Source organism: Balaenoptera borealis (assembly GCF_965194805.1).
Source record: "Balaenoptera borealis genome assembly, chromosome: 6".
NCBI classification, from domain to species: domain Eukaryota; kingdom Metazoa; phylum Chordata; class Mammalia; order Artiodactyla; family Balaenopteridae; genus Balaenoptera; species Balaenoptera borealis.
Genome location: NC_138863.1, coordinates 12670947 through 12690562, shown reverse-complemented (window position 1 = coordinate 12690562; position 19616 = coordinate 12670947). Strand labels below are relative to the sequence as shown.

Below are 19616 nucleotides of genomic sequence, written 5' to 3'. Positions count from 1 at the left end.
ACTCCAGACCCTCAACTACCTAAAGTTAAAAGCCGGAAAAATTGTTGAGAGAAATCAATTTGAGGCACTCTGAATTTCATCTCCCAAAGGCTAGAAAATAGTATAGGAGAGCTGAGAAAAACATCTCTGAGGAATTGTAAACATTCTCAGATTATAAGGCAGTTTCCTTATTAGAGCTTGAAGAAAAATATTAGGGCGGAATATTGGAGAAGAAAGAGAACACTCCAATGGCCAAAAAGAGGTTTCCTGCCTATAAAACACACAGAGCTCTCCGGGATATTATCAATATTCATACCCCAAGTTTTGCTAAAGGGTGGATCCTGACCTTGCCCACAACATTTGAATCTAGTGATGACTTCAGTCAAACTAAAGGTATGACAAATTCCTCATCCAAGTCAAATAATCTATTTGGTCTGATTGAAGAAAAAGGGTGATCTTTGGAAGTAAAAGTTTTGGCATGCAAAAAAATAGTAAAAGAAACAAGAAAGTGTGATGTATGGTCAAGAAAGGAAACAGTCAACACAAGCAGATCCAAAGATTACTCACATGTTGGAATTATCAGATGGGAACTAAATAACTATCATAGAAATATTAAATAATATATTAGGAAAGATGAACAGCATTCCTGAAAAGATAAGAAAATCAAATGGAAATTGTAGAAAGGGAAAACACAAAATAAAGTATACATTAGATGGGCTTGACAGCAGATTGGGCATGACATAGGAAAAGATCAGTGACTTTGAAGTCAGGTTAATAGAAAATATCCAACCACAACCCAAGAAAAAACGAGTGATTTCAGAACATGATCACAAATTTTTTGATGCTCTCCCATCAAGAGGAAACTTTGTGATCTCCTTGATAAACAGAATGTGACTTGTAAGAGTAGATGCAAAAAGACCGTGGCACTTCTGCTACAGTTTCTAGGGATACACACTCTTGGAATCCAGCAGCTATGCTGTGAGGAAGCTCAGGCCAAATGACATGTGTTCTGGTTGCCAATCTCCACTGAAGTCTCAGCTGACAACCAGCTTCAACAGGCAGGCACATGAGTGAGAAAGATTTTGAGATGACTAGCTAAAGCCATTGTCAAATCACATGAGAGATGCTTGGTGAGAACCAACTAGCTGAGCCCAGTCAATGACAAGAGCATGAGATAATAACAATAAATGCTTATTTTTTACTCCACTAAATTTGTGATTGTTTGATACACAATATTAGGTCCATGGAACAAAGCTAGAGTGACTAAGACCTGTGAAACAACAGTGAATGATTTAAATGTGTCATATAAATGGGGTCCCAGAGAAAAGGAGATATAAAATAGGAGAAATGGTTGAAAATTTTAAAAAATTGATGAAAGACACCAACCCAAAAATACAAATAAATAAATACAGCATATTCAAAGCAGGATAAATACAAAGAAAACACACACACGTGTGTGTGTGTGTGTGTGTGTGTGTGTGTGTAAAGGACTTATATACAGAATCAAAATCAACAATAAAAAGATGAGCTAACTAAACTAAGAAAATGAGCAAAAAGCTTAAAACGACACTTCACAGAAGAAAATATTTAAAATGTTTGTAGCAACTTTATGCATAGTTGTCTATAACTGGCAATAGTCCAAATGTTCCTCAACAAGAGGACAAATTGTGATACATTCTTATAATGAAATAGTACTCAGCAACAATAAAGAATGAGCCCTGGGCCTACTGAACATAAGAAAGCAGACACAAGAGAGTACTTTACGTATCATTGCATTAACATGAAATTCTCCAACACGCATAAACTATTCTGTAATATGTGAAAATTGTAACAGTGATTTACTCGGTAGAAACTGTAAAAATGACTGGAAAGGGGCATGAGGGAACTTTCTGAGGAGCTGCAAATATTCTACTTCTTATCTTGGGTGTTGGTTATAGAATTGTCAAAACATATTGAATTTAATATTTCTGCATTTTAATGAATGTAATTATACCTCAATATAAATTTAAAACATTTATAAAGCCAGGACTAGGATGCCATATTACTTGAAGAAACATCAGGAAAATTCCCTGCATTGGTATATATTTAGGCCAGCTTTTTCAAGCCTCTCGAGGAAGGGTAGTACCTTCAAGAACGTTAATTTCTTTCTTTTTCAACTATTTAATGGCAGCAACAGTGTTTAATATGATGTGGAATGAGAATTCTATTTTCCCAGCTTCTGCATAGGTGCCCAAAACTGAAAATAATAAGTAACAAACACCTCCAGATTCTAGATAGATGTGTCAGCCTATATATCCAGGACTTAGTAAATGTTTGTGACCACTGCCCAAATTCAGAGTTATGCATTCACACACACACACACACACACCCACACACACACCCAAATATTATAATGAGGGAAAGTTAAGTATGACAGATTGATGATTAACTACCAATGGCCCATTTTCCCGTTCTATCATTGTTCAGAGTAACAAAGTGTTCAGCTTAGAGAATCTCCTTCCAAGCTACCTTGCAAACGTTGATAATCATTTGGCATAGTTCTCATCAGTTAAAGGCTTTGACATAGCCTTTAATGCCCTGATTTTAAAAAAAGGGGTGGGGGGAAGCTAGAGTGGGAATGAAGAGTCTTTTACTTATTTGTTTGTTTGTTTATGTACTTATTTTATTTATTTTCCTGTTCATGTACCACTTCCTCTTTCTTGAGATCAAGTCCCTATGCCTATAGTTTCTGGAGCCAACCTCTGATTGTGAAGGCAGATGCCACATGCTGAGAAAAGGGAAACTGGAAACCAGACAGAACTAGGTCTTGAATGACTTTTGAAGGAGCTCTACAAATGTACAAATTTCCTACTTAACCTCTTATTATTTGTAAATAATAAAACTTCTATATGGTTAAGTAATTGTAGTTGACTCTCTCTTATATACAGCTAAATTCATTCCCATCTAATGCAGTTGGAAAGTGAAGATTTTTACAAGATTTTAGGGAGTGTTACTTCACTCACAGCCTCACCCTCACCAGAAAATGTGAATTGTAATAAAATAAAGTTTTTATACCCATCACAGTAATTTAAACAAATAAATAATAAAGGAAAAATACATATTGCTGTTGGAATTGGAATTGTTAGAGATCTTCCCAGAATATTCTTGAAATATCTCTTGAAATATAGATCAGTGGAACAGGATAGAAAGCCCAGAGATAAACCCACGCACATATGGTCACCTTATTTTTGATAAAGGAGGCAAGAATATACAATGGAGAAAAGACAGCCACTTCAATAAGTGGTACTGGGAAAACTGGACAGCTACATGTAAAAGAATGAAATTAGAAAACTCCTTAACACCATACACAAAAATAAACTCAAAATAGATTAAAGACCTAAATGTAAGGCCAGACACTATAGAACTCTTAGAGGAAAACATAGGCAGAACACTCTATGACATTAATCACAGCAAGATCCTTTTTGACCCACCTCCTAGGGAAATGGAAATAGAAACAAAAATAAACAAATGGGACCTAAAGAAACTTAAAAACTTTTGCACAGCAAAGGAAACCATAAACAAGAATAAAAGACAACCCTCAGAATGGCAGAAAATATTTGCCAATGAAGCAACTGACAAAGGATTAACCTCCAAAATTTACAAGCAGCTCATGCAGCTCAATATCAAAAAAACAAACAACCCAATCCAAAAATGGGCAGAAGACCTAAATAGACATTTCTCCAAAGAAGATATACAGATTGCCAACAAACACATGAAAGGATGCTCAACATCACTAATCATTAGAGAAACGCAAATCAAAACTACAATGAGGTGTCACCTCACACCAGTCAGAATGGACATCATCAAAAACTCTATAAACAATAAATGCTGGAGAGGGTGTGGAGAAAAGGGAACTCTCTTGCATCGTTGGTGAGAATGTAAATTGATACAGCCACTATGGAGAACAGTATGGAGGTTTCTTAAAAAACTAAAAATAGAATTACCATACGACCCAGCAATCCCACTACTGGGCATATACCCTGAGAAAATGATAATTCAAAAAGAGTCATTTATCACAATGTTCACTGCAGCTCTATTTACAATATCCAGGATATGGAAGCAGCCTAAGTGCCCATCGACAGATGAATGGATAAAGAAGATGTGGCACATATATACAACGGAATATTACTCAGCCATAAAAGGAAACGAAATTGAGTTATTTGTAGTGAGGTGGATGGGCCTAGAGTCTGTCATACAGAGTGAAGTAAGTCAGAAAGAGAAAAACAAATACCGTATGCTAACACATATATATGGAATCTAAAAAAAAGAAAAAATGGTTTGAAGAAGCTAGGCGCAGAACAGGAATAAAGGCACAGACGTAGAGAATGTACTTGAGGACAAAGGGAGGGGGAAGGGTAAACTGGGACAAAGTGAGAGAGTGGCATTGACATATATACACTACCAAATGTAAGATAGCTAGTGGGAAGCAGCCACATAGAACCGGGAGATCAGCTTGGTGCTTTGTGACCACCTAGAGGAGTGGGATAAGGAGGGTGGGAGGGAGACACAAGAAGGAGGAGATATGGCGATATATGTATATGTATAGCTGATTCACTTTGTTATAAATCAGAAACTAACACACCATTGTAATGCAGTTATACTCCAATAAAGATGTTAAAAAAATTACATATATTTTGGACAAGTAATTTTACCTGGGACTTTTTTTGACAGACAAAAAGTACCTGAGCATTGGAACACAGGAATATAGAGTAGTGAAGTAACAATGGCAAGAAGAAAGAAAAAAGTGAATGCCCTTCAGTAAGAAAACAATTCAATAGATCATGAGACTTACATACCCTGGAGTATTCTGCAGCTGTTGAAGGTAAAGCATTTGTCCTATCTCTTCAATATTAGTGCAATACCTACTGCAGTGTCCTCAGTAGAGAGGGACCAGAGGTGGTGGGAACAACTCACCTGTATGAAAGTGATTAGGAGGTTCATTGAAATAAATACACCCAACTAGAAGACACTCTGCTTTTTAGTATTACTGTAGGCTGGTAATTCTACTAATATCATTGATAATACACTTTTCCCCATCAGTCAAGATTCTTCTCACCACTCCTCTGTCTTTGGTATTGCACTGTGTAACAGTTAACTTGGAAAGGTTTCTTTAAAGTACTATTGAGTAGCAAAAGAAAAATACAAAATATGTATATCATCTTATTCTATTAAAAAATAGTGATCAAAATCCTATATCTGTATGCATATTTGTATGAGTGTATATCACATACATATGACTAAAATGATTATCTGAGCATGAGAAAAAAGACAGAAGGCTAATTTCTAGATTGTTAACATGGGCTCTGAGAAGTTGGAGAGGTGGAGGAGAGGGAGGAGGAAGAAAGAAGATTAGCAAAAAAATACTCCATTAAAAATGTATGTATGATTTGATCACATCTGCACATCCGTATACGTATAAGGGTGGAAATGTAAAATCAGACAGAAGCAAACAGAATGTAACAAATTTTAGTAATTTCAAGCTGAAAATTGGGGTCCAGATTTCAGAACTCCATACTATGTGAAGACTTAAATATCTGAAATCCTATGTGAAAGGATGGGATAGAGATCAGGCTTGGAAGATTGTCAAGAAACACTCGTCCACCCCAAAAATCCAAGATGTACTCCATGAGGAGATTCTTACCATTTGCTTAAATTGCAAGTTGAGAGAACTGAGTCATTTAGTACATACAATATGAACGCATAAATATAACTGCCACCTATCATTCCATTGTAAATTTGTATTGAGAATGAAGACTAACTTTTAAAATATTTTCTTTAGAATGAACATAATCAAATGGTTAGCAGAGAGCTCCAATAATTTTGAGTATATAATTTCCTGTTGGCTTGTTTGTTTAGTTATCTAGAAAATTGGGATGCAAGGCTTAAATTTTTACTGTAAGCTTTACAAACACAAAAACTAAGCCTCACCTAGTTCTAAGAAAGCAGAGCTAGGTGGAGGATCGGGGGTGATGGTTTGTGCCTGACACAGAGCAAACATTTTAGTTGTATCTAATCAGCAACTGGTTTTGTTTTTAGTTCCAGTGTCAAATCCAGCAGTCTGCATTAAGGAATCTGCACAGAGGCACAATAGATTAGTCATTAGTCTCCATTAGTCATTCAGGCTGCTTTGTCCATGTCACTGTGACCTTGCAGAGAACACAGTATCCTTAGAGACTTTAAAATCATGTTCTAGGTGAACCTCACCTCATAAAGTACATTAAGGCTATAATTCTGCCCTGTGTAAAAAGACTATGAATTTACTAAAAGATGTAAAAAAGTTTTTATTTTTTTTATCTAGATTAAGTACATGTTAGGATTTGGGAACCCTTGCTTGTATCAAAGTCACTAGATTTATAGCATCAATAACTTACTACAAATAAATAGAAACAGTTCAGTATTTTTTAAATAGTCCTTCTAATTTTAGGCAGAAAGGCAATATGGAGAAATAAACAGTGTTGACAAACAAGATCCTTCATTTCCAGGTCTACCTTAGTCAGATATATTGACTTCTTTCTAACAAAGAATAAATATATTTTTCATAAAGAGCTTCACTTTCAACCTCTGCATTCAAGGGAATTGCTATGAAAAAGGTTATTGTCTTTATCTCATTACAAATAAATAATGAGTTGGATAAACATTTCGTTCCAAGTTTTGGATGCTTGCTGGTAATAGATTAATGAACAAACCACAAACCTGTTCTCAAGACATTTGCAGATTCAAGTAGAATGCCCTGTGAGAGGAACCCTAATTCTGCTAGTACAAGGAATCTTGTAAGCATAGAAAATTATAAATATCATAATTTTGGTTAGATAGTTTATATACTTTTTTATTAACAGTTTCCAGGTTAGGATTATGGCCACACATTGCTCTAATTAAATACTTAAAGTTCATGCTTAGGGACCACTTACAAGGTTTTTGAGATCATCAAACTACCAAATTCATACAAGTGAGACAAGATTGAGATTATATTTTTACTCCAAATCCTACACCTTAAGCAGAATTACATCAAGGTCAAGCTTGCTTTTAAAGAAATTAAACTTATATTTCTCAGACATGGAAATTTGATTAGGAATTTAGATCTGTTCACCTTGGAGTAGTGCTTGCCACTTTGGAGTCTACTTTGTTGTATGGGTATGAAAATGGATCATTCAACCCAAGCCAACACTCTGACCAGGCACCTTTCTCTCCAATGCTCTGAAATTAGATGATGAAGAATAAAGGCAATTAAATATTTCCACAGATTGTAGGCAAATAACCCGGAATTAGCTATGATTGCTTGACAGAAAATTTTGGCTTGTAGTTTTTCTTAGCAAGCTGTTCATGAAAATATTGAAGTTGCTGATTTGAGATACATTTAGTTCATTTTTGTTTCATCTTTTTTAAAATTCAGTACTTATTGTATGAGTTTAAAGGGCAAAAGGCCAACGACTTATTTTTAATTTTCACACACATTTCCCTTAATAGCTACATTACCAATCTCTACCTGGATAATTTAGTTAGATAAATATATAGAAAAAAAAAAATAAGATAGGCCTAAAAGAGCCTTTGGAACACCAATTTCTAAAGCTGAAATATAATGCTTGGATATATTTGCAAAACAAAATAATACTCTGTTCTCTTTGATACTTCAACATTTTAACTTGTAGCAGATACCTGTAAATTTAAGCACTGACCTTAAATAAAATGCAAAGTTTAAAAAAATTCAGTCAGATAAAAATTTATTCAGACAAATGAATTCTAATAATCTTTTGGGAAATAATTAAATATGATTTGCTTCCTTCCTGTTCAGCTAAACACAGATTACTTAGTAATAGCAATTAATATTTATGCAGGTCTTTGTATGTTTTGAGAACTCTTTTAAGCTTTTTGCATGCATTATTTCATGTAAGTCCCATAACAACCCTACGTTGTGTGCATTTATATTAATTAAAAGAAAGCTGACTGCTATAACAGAGAAGCCCCATAATTTCACTCCTTTTATTAAAGTATCTATTTTTTCACACTCATAAAATCTAATTAGTCATAATTTGGTGCAGGGAATTGTCAGATACCAATACCCATAGATGCTTAAGCCCCTTATATAAAACGGCACAGTATTTGCATATAACCTACGCACGTCCTCCTGTACGTACCCTTTATCATTTCTAGATTACTTATAATACTTAATACAATGTAAATTCTATGTAAATAATTGCTGGTACACAGCAAATTCAAGTTTGCTTTTGGAACTTTTTTGAAATTTTTTTTCCAAATACTTTTGATTCGTAGTTGGTTGAATTTGAGGAACACATAAATACGGAGGGTCGATTGTCCTCTCTTCACTGACAGTTTGAATCTTTACCTAAACAACTCAGGAATGAAGGGAAAAAATGGATGAAATTGATTCTTCTCAGAATTGAAGACCTTAAGAAATGATGCATTAATTTCTGCTACCTAGATCTTGGGTGAGATCCAAGTTCTTTTCCTCCCTGAGACCCAATGGATTTTTAGCTATTCCTTTGATTCTGTGAGTCTTCTCCATATCTTTCCAATAAGTTTCTTTTTTTTTTTGAATAATTTGACTAGACTTTCGGTTGAGTTCAATTTTTAAAAGTCGTATATATTACCAAGGTATTTTTTATTACAGCTTTAGTCTCAAAACTGGACTTAAACTGTTAAGATTTTTAAGTCAATTTGATCACCCAGCAAATAAAGAGAGCTAAAGCTGTCCTTTTATTGAAAAACAAACAAGTACAGCTCTTTTTGTGCCTAGCACAGCTGTGGCTTGCAGTCCCAAGCGTCTGAAGCATGTATCAACTCCAGTAGACTAGAAGCTGTTAACTGACCAGTGTGTTTGCTCCTCATCCATTTACTGGTTCCCACAAACAGAGAATGTCTCCTTATCAGTTTCCTAAGGAACATACTAAGTATACATTGACAGGAGATGAACTAAAGAAGCATACAGCAGTCCATTAAGATTGATGACAAGGTCTGAACTGATACAACGTACAGTTGCTGGATTTATGGACGTCATCAATATTGACAAGACTGGAGAGAATTTTGGTCTGATCTATGACACCAAGGTTTACTTTGCTGTTCATCATATTGCACCTGAGGAGAGGCCAAGTACAAGTTGTACAACGTGAGAAAGAACTTTATGGGCACAAGTGGAATCGCACATCTGGTGACTCATGATGTTCACACCATCTGCTACCCTGATCCCCTCGGCAAGATGAATGACATCATTCAGATTGATTTGGAGACTGGCAAGATTACTGATTTCATCAAGTTTGACACTGTGTAAAGTGACTGGAGGTGCTAACTTGGGAAGAATTGGTGTGACATCCTGGTTCTTTTGATGTGGTTCATGTCAAAGATGCCAATGGCAGCAGCTTTGTCACCTAGCTCTCCAACATTTTTGTTATTGGCAAAGGCAACAAACCATGGATTTCTCTTCCCCAAGGAAAATGTATTCACCTCACCATTGCCAAAGAGAGAGACAAGAGACTGATGGCCAAGCAGAGCTTGAGGTAACATGATTGGTAGAGTCTTTGTACTTAATTAACGACAATACAGCATGATATATTTTTTAAAGTATGTCCAATTAGAGTAACATGGGTGGATGTTGTTCAAAGTGACTCTTTTATCAGTCTCAGTGACCCAGTTGCCAATGACAGAGAGAGAGAGAGAGAGAGAAGAAATGAATATATTCAACGACTTATTGGCCACCGCCTGCTGTCTATATAGTAAATTTAATTTTTTTCTGATGGCAAATTGATTCTAAATTTCATTGAGCTTTCAAAGCCTTAAACTTCATAAGATAATCTTGTTCAAATACAAGCATTCTGAGCTACACAAAGGAACATTCTCAGGAGGTCTTGGAGAAAGAATATAAGCAGATTCCTGTAAGTGCAAAATACCTAGGTCTTGTGTTCTATTTTTAAAAACTATATAGATTTTTGTATTCAGCTCTATGGAATATCCATTTTTTGTTGTTGTTGTTTTTGCTATTTCTACGTGACTTTGGACAACGTTCATGCTCTGATACACATATATCATTTATCCTATGGTGTTGAATAGCCTTAGGACACTACCATGTTCCCTTAAGGGCACTAATGATATGTTTGTGAAGCAATCCACAATGTTGCCACTGATAATAACTTTTAAGTTCTCACCTTTAGGGATAGATCATTACCTTTATCACGTTGTCATCATCAGTTGTACGTGTATTCATGTATCATACTGGAAGCCCCGGGCTAAAAATGTATACTGATTTGAAAGGAAGAAATAAAACTGCCTTTATTCATCAAGAACAAAATTGTATATGTAGAAAATCTCAAAGAATCTACAAAGATACTCATTGAGTTAATAAGTGAGCATAGCAAAGTTTCAGGATAAAGGACACTATACAAAAGTCCATTGCTTTCCTGTATACAAGCATTGAACAAAAGAAATTTAAAATTTAAAAAATACCATTCACAATAATGCCAAAAATGAAATACTTAAGAATAAATCTGTCAAAACTTGGGTGTGATATATTTTCAGAAAACTACAAAACACTGATGAGAGCAATAATAAAGGATTGTCTATAAATAGAGAAATATTCCATGTTCATGAATTGGAAGGCTCAATTATTAAGGTGTAAATTTTTCCCACCCTGATCTATAAAATAATTGCAATTTCAATCAAAATCCCTGCAAGCTATTTTGTAGATATCAACACACTGATTCTGAAGATTATATGGAAGAGCAAATGACTTGGAATAACAAACACAGCATTGAAAAAGAAGAACAAAGTTGGAGAAGTTACACCATTCACTTTAAAGACATATTATAAAAATAATAAAGTGGTATTGGTAAAACAGTAGACACTTAAAACCCAACAAAGATATTCAAATCATTTTTGACAAAGGTGCAAAGGCAATTCAATGAAGAAAGGGTAATATTTTTATCAACTTGTGCTGGAACTATTAGAGATCCATATGCCTAAAAAAGGAAAAAAGGAAAGAACAAAAAGAGCTCAGACACAGCTCTTGCACATTATAGAAAAATTAACTGAAAATGGATCACAGACATAAATGTAAAAACTATACTTTTTAGAAGAAAACATAAGATAAAATCTAGATGTCCTCGTGTTTGGTGATGAGTTGTTACATACAACACAACATAAGCATCCATGAAATAAAAATAATTAATCATTTGTATTTTATTAAATTTATTAAATTAAATTAAAATTTCACATCATGAAAAACACTGTTATGAGAATGAGAAGATAAGTAGTCACAACCTAGGAAAAAATTTTAGCAAAATATATACCTGAACAAGGACTTGTAACCAAAATATATAAAGAACTCTTAAACTCAACAATAAGAAAACACACAATCCAATCTAAAAAATGGGCAAAATGGGCAAAATATCTGAACAGACACTTCACTAAAGAAGATACACAGATTAAAGCATATGAAAAAAAAATGCTCAATATCATTTGTCATTAGGGAAATGCAAACTAAAACCAATGAGATACAAGTTTTGGAATGGCTTAAATCCAAAACTTGACAATAAAACTTACTTGCAAGGTTGCAGAGCAACAGGAACTTTCATTCATTTCTGGTAGAATGTAAAATAGCACAGTCCTTGGCAGGGAGTTTGACAGTTTCACCATATGATACAGCAATTGTGATTGTACATATTTACCCAACTGATTTAAAAACTTATGCACATACAAAATCCTACACACAAATATTTATAGCTGTTTTATTCAAAATGCCTTTCAATAAGTGAATGGATAAACAAACTGTGATATATCATACAATGGAATATTATTCACAATAAAAAGAAATGAGGTATCAAGCCACACAAAAATATGGATGAATCTTAAAGCATATTGCTAAGCTAAAGAAATCAGTCTGAAAAGACTGTTTACTGTATGACTCCTTTTATATGACATTCTGGAAAATATAAAACTATAGAAACAACAAAAATATCAGTGGTTACCAGGGATTTGGGAAGGAGAAAGAGTTTAATAAGAAAAGCATGTGGGTCTTTTTAGTGCATTGAAACTATTCTGTATGATAGCATAATTATGGGCATAACACACAAGGTATTTGTCAAAACACACAGGACTGTACAGCAAAAATAGTGAACCTTAATATAATAAATAAACCTTAATATATGGCATGTTGCAGTGCCAAAAAGTGTGAGGTGCTCAAGAAAAAAAAAAAAAAAAGAATAGAAATATGTCAAAGGGACACAGGAGCCAATGGAAAGAGCCCCCAATGATCAAAGCTGGAGCAATTTTAGTAACAGAATAAATAGTGTTGGATTATAGCCAAAGTAAAAATAAATAACCATGAATCTAGATTGATTATTTAACTTTAAGAGGAAAATAAATTAATCAGAAAGAATAAATAAATCTCCCAGGCAGAAGAATTCTAAATAATTTGTGCAGATACTCTGCCCTCAAGGAGGCTTCCTCAATTACTCCCCACCCCTTAAGTATGGACTTTACATAATGACTTTCTTCCAACGAGTACAGTATTGAAAGGGGATAAAATAATAAATTTACAATGGAGAAAACTGACAAACTACCTCAGACAGGAGATAAAGTTTAACTCAGCAACGATAAATCAAGTTAATAGTATGTATCCTTGATATTACAAGATGAAAATGGCACTTAATCTTTGTGGTCTTATTCCTCAAAACACTGCAGCCTAAACAATGGCAGACAAATCCCAACCAAGGAACACTCTATAAAATATCTCATCAGTATTCCTCAAAAATTGTCAAAGTCATCAAAAACAAGGGAAGTCCTAGAAATTGTCACAATGAAGGAAAGCATAAGGAGACATGATCATAATCATGATCAAGGTGACTAAATGTAATGTGATATCCCAGATGGGATTCTGTAACAGAAAAAGGCCATAAGGTAAACACTAGTGAAATCTGAATAAAGTGTGAACTTTAGTGAATAATAATGTATCAATATTGGTTCATTAACTGTGACTAATTTCTAATATTAATAATAGGAAAAACTACGTGTGGGGTACGTGGGAACTCTGTACTATCTTTGCAAGTTTTACATCAATCTAAAACTACTCTAAAAATTTTACTTAAAAAAACTTACATACTTTTCCAAAAACCTTAAATATGTAAGTCTAAGTGCTGCTGGGTCTTGTGGGCAGCTGGAGTATTATTAGCATCACACGTGTTTACACAATAATTAACAATCTCATCTTTTATCTTTCCACCGTATATCCCTATTTTTCCATCAACATGTGACTTAGGACTCCCTGTTCTTTCAATCAACCCACTTGCTTATGCAAATTTTGCTATCACCTTCAATTTGTAGTTATTATTAGTGGAAAAGTAAGCAAATGCCTGAGCCAAGGATTTCTAGGAGTAATGGAAAGAAAAATAGAAGAAAAAAAAAAAGAAATCTGTAAATGTGAAGATACCAACGTGTAATGAATTTCCTAAATAATCTATTTCCTAGTAGTAATATTTCCCAAGTGGTAAAATTTGGAAATAAAATCTATAACAGTTAAATTTTACTGCTAAATGTTATAAATATTATTTTTTAAATGATTTAAAAATATTATTATCAACTTTGTTATAGTAGTACGCTGAAACTGTTTTCAACTCTGGTCTCAGTATCCATGCTGTGAGATCCCATATTTGTGAAATGATTCTTAATCAGAACAATCCTGATGTGATATTTTAAAAAAAGACTATTTTATGTTGGCAGTAATCTAAGATGGATTCACTACAACAAAGTGCATTGTGTACCATGATTAGGACTAATTTCTAAACTTTAATAATATATTTATAGATCAGAAGTGATATGATAAAATTCTCTAAAGATAGTAACTCTACTTTAGTCAGTCTGGTTGTTTTAGTCTTCTTAATACAATGAAGGCCAAGGTCAAGAAAACATCACTCTCAGTGTGAAACCAATAAAAATAAATAGCAAATGGTTAAGATTCACTATCTGCAGGAAGTATTCCTTTCATGAAGTGTGTGTATATTTGTTGCTAAGGAGATGGGAGACAACCCAGTCCAATCTTCACAATGAGAGTATAGCATTCAAAATAACATGAAACAAAGAAAGGTACAACCTAATCAACTCAATTGTCACAACACAGGTTAGAGTTAGGAGGTATGGATTATTTTGGACCATAGAGCATCAATGATATTTGGCAAAAAAATGAGTTTTTTGTGTTTCAACCTAAAGTATTCAAGCTTTAGGAGTTGTGGGGGACAAAAGAGCAAGAACATTATTACTAATTTTCTTAGGAAAGCAGATACTCTGCTTTTTGCTGACTATAGCTATTTTCCTAGCAATACCCCTGGGTGGGAGAAGACTGTACATTTCCTTTGTAACTTGGTGCTTTGTGGTAATATTTGGATCTATAATTTGGCGTCCTCACTGAACTTGCCCATCAACAATGGCTTGAGAAGCTACCACCTTTGGTTTTTAAACCAGAAGTGACTGCTATGTTAAAATACTAACTTGAAATCCTGGACTATTAACAAGTCACTTGAGAATTTTGTTATATGGGTCAATGCCTCTGAAGCTAATCAATTATATACACATATTGAGGAGCTATGTTTTCAAAGAACTGTATTGGCTATAAAGAGTGAAAAGATGTAGAATTGTAAAACCCAAAGGCCTCATAATCCAGATAGGGAGATGAATATATACAAAATTAAGTTTAATACAAGTTCAAGGGTTATGGGAACCTAGAAGAGAAGGTGATTTATTCTGAATGTTAGAATTGGAGACAATTTCCCAGACAAAAATGAGTTGGGCTGGGTTTTAGACAGAGATTTTACACAAAGAATATTGATAATGGAATTGGTAAACTAGAGACTGCATCTCAGTTACAAGAAAGTGCATGATGTGTTTGGGGGAAGGGTGTATTTTTGGTGTGAGGATATCGTAAGACATATGATCAGAGGATATAAAGGTGGATTTTTCGATAAAGTGTCTTAAATACCTTGCTTACCATTTCTGTAGATCTACTGATTTACCACCTTTTCTGCCTCCGAAAAAAAAAAAACAAAACATGGGTAACGTTCTCCCAAGAATATTATTTCTCATTATTGACAATGATTTTCCCTGTGGGAAATAGAAATACTCTGATGGGGGAGGTAAATTATAACTCGTGATTGAAAAGTTCTTAGTGTGTCCTGCTAAGTCCACCAGCAGCACTCCTATAAAACACACCAAAGTTAGGTGTACTGATTGTGCTGAAGCAATAGAGAACACATCCCAGAGGAAAACTGGGAGTAATTATGTAGGAGGATTATGGAGGGATTTTTTTATGGGACTTTATGTTTGGTGAGTTTAAGGAGGAATTAGCATAGTCAGTGAATTCAATTCAAATTCAAATTCATTCAACAGTGAATTAGACATGGTCAAGTAGCAGAGGTTACTTTGTGACTGGGTATCTTCATAAATGTATCCCTGAAGTGGAAAGATCAAAGTTGGGCTAAAGTTGTAGCGGGAAAGGAGCAGTAATCACTCATGTTGTTCAGAAGAGTGGAATGTTTTGTCATGTTTGTGGTGTTCACATAGCCTTGTTGACATCCTGGTTTGAGCATTGTTTCTGTTGGGAATATTGCAGTCTGGTTGTCATCAATGTCTATCCTACTCTTACTGATTGTCAGCAAGGCTGATTTTCACTTTTCAGTTCATCCTGCCCCATCCACCAGCATTCTTCATTCTTGGTTGAATATCTGCTGAGGGCACATCAAAGTAGTTTGTTGGTGGTGGAGGTGGGTATTTTTTGAGACTGATATATCTAGATCATTGTAAAATAATAACTATGATTACTCTGTAAAAAATCTTGGAAATAGGATGCCCTGAAGACATGGTAACTAGTTAGGAGGCTTTTTCAAAATTCTAAGTAAAAATTATGGGGGTCTTGGCTTAGATAGTGAGATTAGAAAAAGTTAAAAAATAGTCAAGACACTTCCACAGTGGAATCTATGACTCACTAGCCAAATGATGCGGGCCATCCAGGAGTACATCTGAAAGAGTTTTGCAGTAAGCATATTAAATACTGATACATAATTAAGCACCTATTTCAGAATACTCAGGATGTTACATACTTTTCTGTATGCATTGTGGTAATTATACCATGATTGGAAGATGAGTAAATATAGTCTTCATCTCTTTGGAGTTCACTGTCAAGAGAGGTATGCAGATATCTAAAATATGCAATGAAAATAAATAATATAGAGGAGGATTATACAAACCTACAGACAGTGGGGACTTAGGGACCTTCTCCAGGGAGGTAACCTGGAGTTTGGGACTTGAAGTATAAATAGGGGAGATGATAGAAGATGAGAAAATATCATGAAATAGAAAATGAATAGTTCATGCTACCGAGATACAAATATGAACATACTAAAGAGCTAATCATAAGTAACCAGGGATGCTAGAATAGAGTGGATAGGTGTAGCTGGGGTTTTAGAAGCTTAGAAAAATGGGTTAGGCTATAAGGCCATGCTGAGGAAATGTACATTGTAGGAAACTGAGAACTATAAACAAGGCCAATGCAATGAGCAAAAGTGGCTTATCATACACATTAATTTGTTATCAATAAGTATTTGTTATTAATAATTATCAATAATTAAATCTAAACTGGCCATGGAAAAAACCTACAATAGTCAACTAATTTGTAGTGTACCTTATGCAGAACCACACCTCTACTCTCCTATAGAGAATATTAGCATATTAACATATTTTAATTTAAAAGTATGTTAATATATAATATATTAATATATAGATTTATAAAAATTTAATTTAAAATATAAATTAACATATTAAATGCTGTTCTATTTATAAAGACTTCCACTGGAACAGATTGCATCATAAAATTTAAAATACAGTTCCAGTGTTAACCTTTGTTGCCAGGATTTTTTGGTTTTTTCTTACAGAAAGGTAGTTCCTTTCCTTTCAGGCTCTCTGTTTTCTGCATCATGGTAACCATGGAGCTGTGATCACTGTTCTCTGAAGTCACAATCCCCACCATAGTCTCAGGAACACTGGAGGAAGATAGTTTCATTTTCTTAAACAATCCTGGAAAGTCCTCTCTCTGTATGCATATCAGAGCATTCCCTGCCATCACAGTTCTGCGTTCCTTCCATTTTGATTTTCTGAAAAGCTTCTTGTCAGAATCTCAGCAAATACACAGGTAATAAATAAACTCCCTACCTCTTGGTGTGCTACATGTAGAGCTGAAGGATAATTCCCCCATGATGTTTAAAAAATCCCAACTAAAAGGCTAACAAGTCACAAAGGTTTGGTAGTACTTACTGTCCGAAAATGGTGACAGATAAGGGCAAATCAAGTCAAATCCAGATGCAGTGCTCAGCTGGAAGAATTGCCAATGGCACCTGGCATCCACTTAGAAAGGTCATAATGTTCAGAATATTCCAACAAACAGAGCTCAAGCAGACTTCCATTATTTCACTTTGTGGTGAAGCCATTCCGGAGCCGAGTGTAGTCAGTTTCAGTGACTCGTTCTATGGCATTTTAAACATCTCTGTTTCATCCGCTTTCCTTCCCATAGCCCTCCTTCTACACCCTTCTTGGGCATCTCTACTACCCTACTGGTTCCTGAAACTACACTTTGTCTTTCAGAGTTAATTAGTTAGGATGCCCTCCACCACCATTTTCTTAATCTCCCTCATTCCCATCCTCGGAACCTCCTTTATTTCAGACCACTGGTATTGTAAAAAGAAACTTCTTTTCTAGTTTTTTCTTTTTTTTTAAAGTTTCCTGATTAATAACTTTTATTATTTACTTTATTACTTGTTATGGATTCATCTGGAAGACTTTTCTACCAAATTTCATTTTAATCTTACAAGGTCTTTGGTTTATATCTCACCTTATATACATTTTATGAATGCATGTGTGTTTATACCTATATATAGTATTATTGTGTATTAATATAAATATATAGTTGTATGTATGAAGTTAGCTCTCCCTATTCACTGATTCCTCCTTCAAACATTTCAACATCATGGATTTCAAAGTCAGATATAAATTTGAAACTGCTGGGCAAAGTATGTATTGGTATGTCATTGTGGACTGTTTGACTACCAGGAGATCCATCCGTAACATTGTGATAATCTAATAATAATTAAAATTCATGAAAAATGCCTAGTATAGTGTCTTGCCTGTAGAAGTTCTCAGTAAACATTTGTCCCCTTTCTACCATCTTAAACACCCCCCACACACACACACAGAAAAAGAGGAAGAGAAGAAATGACTCATCTTAGAGATTAAATAAGTTTTTAGAACAAAGCTGAAAAAGCAAAAAGAATCATCATATTCTCAAGAATAAGATATAGAGCAAATTTAGACAAGCAGTGATGGCGCTACTAAAAAGAAAACATCAAGATGAATTTGTATTTCTGTTGTCCTCCATCAAACAGTTCATCAAGAATTAACTGCACAGTCTCAACACACATCACCTCAATTACGCCCTTCAGGTCCAGTGAATTTTCCTTTGACCTCTGCTGTAGCCACACTCTGGGTCTTCTTCGTAGTTCCTCAAACTTTCTAGGTATATTCTTGCCTCAGGAATTTGCATTGTTTACTTCTCTAATTGAATGCCCCTCCCTATGTAGTAGACTAACATAATCCCTTACCTGCTTCAGATCTTTGCTCCAATGTTACCTTCTCAGCTAGGCTTTTCTTGAATGCACTGAAATTACAAGGCACTTCCCAACTGTTACCACTCTTGGAAACCCTCATCATGGGAAATCTTTTTCCATAATTCTTATTGTATTCTGAAAAACTACTTATCTGTAAGTCTATTTTCTCTTCCCAACCCCAACTAGAATGTCAGTTCCATGGGTTTAGTGCATCCATAAAATATTGAAGAAATAAATGAATAAACAGTAGTTACATATAAAAGAATACTAAATGGTTGAACAGTAAAGAGAAGTTATAGGCTTGGAAGATGTTTATCAATTTAACTCAGGAAATCACTCAGTGTCCATTTTTTCCCACAGTGGGAGTTAGATTCTGGAGATTATTTCCTCTGCCAAAATGGATAGACTCACTTTCAAGCCTGAAATGATTGTCCTTCATTTTCTCTCTTATGGTGACCAACTAACTCATCCCAGTTTGACAGGGAGTTTCACGATTTTAGCATGGAAAGCCCTTCATCTAATTTAGTATCTCACTAACTCCATCAGTTCCAGGTATACTGGGATGGTTAGTTGCCAGACACCCAACCCAGAACCAAAGTCTATCAATTTTGCCCGGTAAACATCTCTTAAATTTGTACACCTTTGTCCATCTCATTGCTTCTATCCTACTTCTATCTGCTGCCACATCTAACTTCCAGCCTTAAATAGCCTCTTAACTGTTCTAAGCAGAGCTACCCTGAATGTCCCCTATTTTACTTCCACTGCCCCATCTAAAACTGTATCCCATCATACTACTTCCCCTGCTTATAACTCTTTAATGATCTACTACTGCTCTTAGAATGATAATAGAATTTAATGTGCCTAGTATGAGCCAGTCTCTAATTTCTCCACCAGCCTCATCCTGTACCAGTCTTTACACTTCACCTAAACAGGGCTTTTCTAAAACCTGAA

At 34.7% G+C, this 19616-nt stretch overlaps 1 pseudogene across 1 annotated transcript; it reads left to right on the top strand.

Moving 5' to 3' along the window:
• The first annotated feature begins 435 nt into the window (after positions 1 to 435).
• LOC309630724 (small ribosomal subunit protein eS4 pseudogene) lies at positions 436 to 13680 on the top strand (annotated as a pseudogene). The gene has a single exon. The product of its transcript is annotated as a small ribosomal subunit protein eS4 pseudogene (transcript).
• The last annotated feature ends 5936 nt before the right edge of the window (positions 13681 to 19616 follow it).